Source organism: Sminthopsis crassicaudata, chromosome 1, assembly GCF_048593235.1.
Source record: "Sminthopsis crassicaudata isolate SCR6 chromosome 1, ASM4859323v1, whole genome shotgun sequence".
Taxonomy (NCBI): Eukaryota; Metazoa; Chordata; class Mammalia; order Dasyuromorphia; family Dasyuridae; genus Sminthopsis; species Sminthopsis crassicaudata.
The window spans coordinates 393,786,207-393,793,920 of record NC_133617.1 but is presented as its reverse complement, the minus strand read 5'-3'; positions in this window follow the sequence as shown (position 1 = coordinate 393,793,920).

The window sequence follows — 7,714 nt, the reverse complement described above, 5'->3', positions numbered from 1 at the left end:
CAGATGGCAAGTCCTAGGGATCTTTAGAGTACATCAGCAAATCATTTTTTAAAAAATTGCCTGAGGGACCATATAAGCTGGGAAAGAAAAAAGACATGAATACAGAACTTTGTTTAAAAAATAGGTGATTGTGCCATTAGTAATAATAATAGTATACCATTAATGTTGTCAAATGACACTTGACAATTGGTAATAAATAATTGAGATTGACCTATATTGTCATACAAATTTATAGTTGGAAAAACTATGGAGCACTAGGCATCTTGATTTTTTCAGGGTTTTTTTTTTTTAATGGTTGTGATATTTGATTTTTTTTTCTTTTTTTGGGTACAATAATCATCTTTATTTTTGTGATTCTGATTTTGACAAACACCAACAAACATAAACATTTCATAATACAAAGAAAAAGATTATCTATGAAATGATGAATTTTTATTATATCTAGAGTGTTTTAAAAGCATTTTATTCAACATATATTTTTAGAAACAAAAAAAAATTAATGCTTAGGAATCTATAAACTAGAGGCAGGACAAGGATTAAACATAGGAAGGTGCTAGAACTCAGTGGCAAGGCAAGTAATAAGGTGGTTATATTTCATTTCACCAGGATTAGAATTTGTGACTCCTAGTTTATTTAAGCAATACTTAACATGGTATTCTTCCATGGGTTAGGTGGCCCAGGATAAAGGGAAGACTTGAAGGTAAGGAAAGTGCCTTTAATTAGGGATAGAAAATAATGGCATCTTCACAGATAAGCATAATGTAAAGTAGAAAGTAATGGAGCAAAGGAAAGACACATGGATTTTTAGTTAGGAGATCTGAGTTCAATTGTCAGCTCTGCCATCTTATTTATTGCTTTATGGAGGGGGGGAATATCAGGGATAGATGGAATTTAGAGGTCATCTAATCTAATAACCCCCATAATTGTACAAATGAGAGACTGAGGCACCTCAGTGAATACAGACCTCCTCCCACACCAGATAAGAGGCAAAGTCAAGATTTGAACTCAGGTTTAAATCTTACATTCTTTCTACTATTCCACACTGCCTCCCTTCAAGCTTTAGAAAATTAAAGTCTTATGCTTTTTAAATTCAAAAAAGAGATGTGAGAGAGTATTTCTCTTAAGAGCTGTAAAAGTAGACAGTCATTATCCCATAAAAAAATGAAATTCTAGGCACTGTTGACAGGTATCCAGTCCTTTCATCAACCATAGAGAGAGAGAGATGGCCCTTGGAAATATATTTCTTTTCTCTCTCTCTTTTTAAAAAGTTTCTTTCTTTTCTTTATTTATTTTCAAAATATACGCAAAGATAGTTTTCAACATTTATCCTTGCAAAATTTTTTTCTCTTTCCTTTTCCCCCACCCCCTCCCTTAGACAGCAAATAATCCAATATATATTAAACATGCAATTTTTCTATACATATTTCCACAATTATCATGCTGCACAAGAAAAATTAGGATATTTCTATTCTCAATAAGAGCAAAGCAAAAGGTATGACCCATAATGTAATTTTTCATTTAAAAAAAAATCTTTTTTTTTTATCTTGAACTTGACAAACACCAGGAAGCCCATGAAAGCACAGGTCTCTATTATAAATAGTGGGGTTTTTTTTTGTTTGTTTGTTTTTTGGTTTTTTTTTTTTAATACACAACAATAATTCCAAAACTATTTCCCTCTGAATTTCCTTCTGCTCTTTTCACAACAGGGCATCCAGAGTCCTATCATCTAAGCCCTTCAATGGCCACTGACCCACAGGGTGATTGTGAATTCTCATTTCTGGGTCCCTGTGAAATGAAGTGATATAACACCTCTCCCACCACTCTCCTCCCCAACTCCTGCAAAGTGTGCCTGTTATTTTTCAAGCATTTACTATTAAAGGATATGGCTTTTTCCCTGGCTCAGCCCTGCCTTCTTCCCCATACCTGAGGGCCTAAGTTGAGAATTTAGCTTTGAACTTGATCTCCCACATAGATAGCAAATAGCTAGTCCCTGATGCTGGAGAAACCTGTTTGTGAGAATGGCTGCAAAGGTATTTCACTCTCCCAGCCTTTCTACCTCTCCATCACCCTCAATCATCCTCTTGCCATCCATTAGTCATAAAATTATAGATCCAGAACTGAAAGTGACCTTAAATGCCAGATAGTTTAACTATCATTAAAAAAAAATAGATTCAGAAAATGAAATTTGGATTAAATAACTCAACCAAGATCATACAATAAAGCTTCAAAAATAGGATTTGAACTCAGGTCTTCTCTTTTCACTGTACCACACTGCTTCCCTCAGCATCCTTAAGGAACGAGCCTGCCTTCCATCATCACCTCAGTCTCAACATATCCAAAACGGAACTGATTATTTGTCCCCCACCTAAGCCTCCTTCTTGTTTAACTATTCCTGCCAATGGCACCATCGTGTGCTCAATCCTCCAAATGTGAATCCTTGGTATTATTTTTGATTCTTCCTTTTGCCTCTTTCTCACCTCTGCCACTTTCATAATGGTCATTACCTGTGCTGGACTATTGTGGTGAATCTTAGGTTTTTCACTTGGTGTTCATGAACTTGGCCACCAATGGATATGGGGTCCATGAACTCGCATAGGAGAAAATTGCAACTCTTTCTATAAAGTTGGTTCTCCTTGTTCATTCTACATATTTCATTTTAGGAGAAGGGCTCACTGGGGATGTGGCTCTTGTCAACAATGAGATGATTCAGACCAGTTCCAATGGTCTTGTGATGAAGAGAGCAGACTGTGGAGACTAAGTGTGGATCACAACATGGTATTTTCACTTTTTTTTTTTGTTGTTGTTGTTTGCTTACATTTTATTTTTGTTCTTGTTTTCTTTCTTTTTTGATTTGATTTTTCATGTGCAGCATGATAATTGTGGAAATATGTATAGAAGAACTGCACATGTTTAGCATAAATTGTATTATTTGCTGTCTAGAGGAAAGGATGGAGGGAAGGGAGGGAAAAATTTGGAACAGAAGATTTTGCAAGGATGAATGTTGAAAATTATCTATGTATATATTTTGAAAATAAAAAACTTAAAAAAAAAAAAAAAGGTTCATCAGTCTCATGATGTTGCCAAAGAGGACCAGGACACAAAAAAGGTTAAGGACACTAACTCTAAGGAATCTTATTACTTTCCCTTTCCCTTTCACTGACAAACTAATTTTCTTAGTCATAGAGAAGTCATAATGACCCCAACCTCTCAGAAGTCTTAAGTGGATGCCCATTTTCTACTGGTTGAAGTTCATAGCCCTTTACCAATCATTCAAGGTCCTCTGCAATCTGTCACCAGCCTTCTCTACTTCCCATATCATTCTCTTTCATACACTCTATTTACAAGATCCTCCTGGAGGCTCAGCAGAGCTTGATTCTCATTGCAGCCATGTACTTCTCCAATGCACTTGGGGGATACCCTTTTGCCAATGTAAATCCCCATTTTTATATCTTCTTTATCATGTAATCCTTGTCTATATACTTACATAAGTCTCCAAAGAGATTCTTGACCCCAAGGGAGTCAATAGATTTTTCACTATTTTGTCCTGTGAACCTAACCTTTTCCACTGATCCATTACTCAGTTTCTTAGCTAATACGAAATGATTTTGATGACCGCTGCTTTATAATATAGTTTTAGGTGTGGTACAGCTAGGCCATTTACATTTTTTTCATTAATTCTCTTGAAATTCTTGACCTTTTGTTCTTCTAGATAAACTTTATTATTTTCTTCTAGCCAATAGATAGATTTTTCAAAGTCTGGGAGTTCTAAGCTAGGGTAGGGCTAAAATTTATATGGATCTGCACAAATCTGCATCAGACTGAACTAACCAGGTCAGAAAAAATGAAGTAGATTAAAGCTTCTACACTAATAAGTACTGGGATTGGGTCTATAAGTAACTACTGCACTTCTGGCCTGGTGGGAAAAAAAAATTAAAAAAAAAAAAAGATTTTAAATTGGGTCACAGAATCATGGACTGCAGAAACTATCCAACACAACCCCCTTATTTTTACATTTTTGTTCATTTTGAATTTAAGTAATAGAAACAAAAAGACAAACCAAAAAATTTTTTCTATGTACATAACACAAAATAAAACCCCTTCATTTTAAGAGATGAGAAATCTGAGGCCCAAGGTCAAACAGGTAGTAAGCATCAAAGCAGGTCTTCCCCCTTAGCACAGCTAGTACGCTTTCCATTGTGGTAACCTACCTTTGGACAAGGTGTCTTGGTGGTTAGAGCACCAGGTCTGGAATCAGAAAGGCCTGTGTTCAAATCCAGACCCAAGAACTGTAAGACCCTAGACAAGTCACTTAACCCTGTTTGCTTCAGTTTCCTCACCTGTAAAATGAACTGAAGAAGGAAATGGAAAACTATTCCAGTATCTTTGCCAAGAAAACCCCAAGTGGGGTCAAGAAGTCAAACATGACTGAAAACAACAGAACTCTACTTCTGTCCTTAAACCATGATGGAGAAAATTAATTTAAATAAACAAAGATGTGTGACTATTTCTGAACAACTTTATAACGATCCAGATGACACAGGTAGCCTCTATTCATGCATGACGTCAGTGAATGAGCATATGACATAAATTCATTAATCTATATTTATAATCATCAAAGGACTGAGGATGGTCTGGGCTTTTATTCTGTGATAGTTCTAACACTGAGCCCAAGTGTTCATTAAGAGCAAAAAAAAAAAAAAGATGAAAAGGTTACGGCATAAAAGGAGACATGATGCACATTTAATGCTCAGATTGAATTACACTATTATTCTTGGCCCTTCTTTTGGCCTTTTTTTTTTTAAAGCCTGGGCTTCACTGGCTTTCCATTGCTCAATCAGCTATACCATTTACTAATGGATTGGGAATTGAGAACACTTGAGGCCTGGATTGATGAATGCCTGAGTTTCAAGGACAGACTTGAGATTTCATTCTTTTATGAGGCTGTATAGGAAAAGATTTTGTTGTTATCTTCAGAATGCCTTCTGCATTGGGTTGATGATCTGACTTTTGAATTGATGAGAATGACATTTTTAGCTTGAACAGGTTTGGAGCTAAAAAGGACCTTGGACATCATTTAGCTCAATTCCCTATTAAAGATATAGAGGCTGAAGCCCAGAGAAATTATTTGACTCGCCTGCTCCAAGTAATTGAGATAAGTAGCTGAGGTAGATGATGAATCCAAATCCTCAGTCATGAAATCCAGTCATCTTTTCATTATATCATGCAATTACAGTTATCCCTTTTTTATGAAAGGTTTAGGAATATGGCAAGTCCCCTAATCCATGACCACCTCAACCTATCCCCTCCCTGGGAGATCTGGAAAATCCACTTAAATTTTTTTGGCCTTCCCTTCATACCAGAGAAGTCTGATTTTTTTTTTTAAAGTATATTTGCCTTATTGGACAATTTGGGTTAAATATTTGGTCATAGGCTATACATATATTTTATAATTCTGAGTTTCTAAATTTTTTCTGTGTTGTCTACTGGCCACCTTCTACAAAACTGCCCCCAAACATCCTCTTCTTTCTTATGCTGAACCATAATATATCAAAACTGTGATGGGAAAAATCATGAGGTGGAAAGGGATAACTGTACTCCATTTTTATTCTTAGCTTTTCCCTTGGCTGAGAAAGGGGGAAATTGGATAGCAATTATATAGGAATATAGGTGCAACATTGTCATTTAATGCATGAAGTTCCCTGAATGGCTGATGACAAGGATTGTAGGATGAACCAATGATGGATAAAGGGCATTCTTGTAAGGAGAAGGGGGCATCAAGAACCAGGCAAAGCTGGTCTCCGTCCCAAGAAATCACATAGGATTACTGGCTAGAAGTGTTTGGGAGGCTGGCTGCCTCAAGGTGAGGCTCACAGTGATGGAGAAGTTAAAAATAATGAAAGGCTTTAGCCCGAGGATCAAGAGCAAAATACCGGCCAAGGATGGTTTCTGAAGAGGTGGGGGATCAGGAAAAACTGCTAACGGTCTGACACAATTTTTAGATCTGGATCCTTCACAGATCTTCATTTGCTTGGAGACAATCTGGCACAGATTTGTGCTACATGAAGATACCCATATCCACAAAGTCCACTCACTAGCCTCCCCTCTGAGTCAGATGGGGAAAGTAAGGGGCCGTGCTGGAAGGAGACCCTCCTGGGTGGCAGGAGCTGGCCCTTGGGGCTAGACCATAAATCTCTACTGAAGTCTGTGGCTGGCTTTATTACCCCTCACTGAAAAATCAGTGCATGAGCTTCTTTGAAATTTTCATTTATTGAACATCAACCATATTTTCAGCCCTGTGTGAGGTTATTTTTTTCAGGACAGAAGAAGATGCCCTCTCTGCCCTCAGAGAGTTCACAATCTAGTTGGGAAGAGAGGGCCGGCAGTATCCTCATAGAATGTAAGTCAGCTTTGAGGGGAAGTTCACTCTGAGCTGGGAAGGGGGTGAGGGGGAGTGTCAGGAAAGGCTTCTGGAAAAAGAGTACTGAATTTGGAGCTGGAAAACCTAGATTCAAATCCTGACTACTACATATTACCTGAGTGACACTGGGCAATCAATCAGTTAACTATTAAGTACCCACTATGTGCCAGGCACTGTGCTAATCAAAGACAAAAATTCAACACTCCCTGCCCTCAAGGAGCTTACATTCTTATTGGGAAGAGAACACAGTTATATAAATTAAATTAAATACATACTATATAAAACAGTGGCCCTCAAACTTTTTAAATAGGGGCCAGTTCACTGTCCCTCAGACTATTGGAAGGCCGGACTATAATAAAACCAAAAACTCACTCTGTCTCCGCCCCTCAGCCCATTTGCCATAACCGACGGAATGTCCTCAGCAGGCTGCATGTGGCCTGAAGGCCATAGTTTGAGAACCCCTGATATAAATGCTTTAATTACAAAGTAGTTTGGAGAGGAAGGACTAGTACTGGGGGGATAGGGGAATGGAATAAAGGCTTCACTTAGCAGATGCTCCACTGAATCTTGTGCAGGGAGGCAGAGGTAGGGAGGGGGTCAATGCCAGGTGTGGGAAGAGCCAGGGCAAACAGCAGGAGGCCCAGTGTATAGGAATAGGACTGATATCTAACAAGGTTGGGGCCACTTTTAAATACCACAGTTTCTATTTGACCCAAAAAACAATAGGAAACCACAGCTTTTTTTGAGTAAAGAAATGACAAGGTCATACCTGCACTTTGGGAAAATAACTTCAGCTGTCATAGGAAGAATGGATTTGAGAAGGACGAAATCTGAGTCAAGAAGACAGGGTAGAAGGCCTGGCACAAGGTGTTGAGAGGATGAACTGGGATTGCTGACTGTGAGTAATGAGGAGGGGCAAGTCACTTAAAAAAAAAAAAAACCCTTTTTGTGCCTCAGTTTCCTGTAAAATGATATGATTGGGCAAGATGAGCTCTAATTTCTCTTTTTGTTTTAAATATCCAATCCATAGCATTTCATTGACTTAAAAGGACAAGAGGGATTTCAAAAGGGAGAGAGGGCAAGGACATTTCTAAACAGAGTACAAAGCCCAAGCAAGAGGCTATGGCCAGGGATGATCCTGGCGTGGTTAAAATATAATACTGGCTGAAGCAGAGGAGATATGAAAGGGGAGAGCAGGCGATAAGGCTTAAAAGCTTAACAGCCAGATGATGAAAGGCTGGCAAGACCAGGATCAGCAGTTTGGACTCCAGCTCAGAGACAAGAGGGAACCCAGCA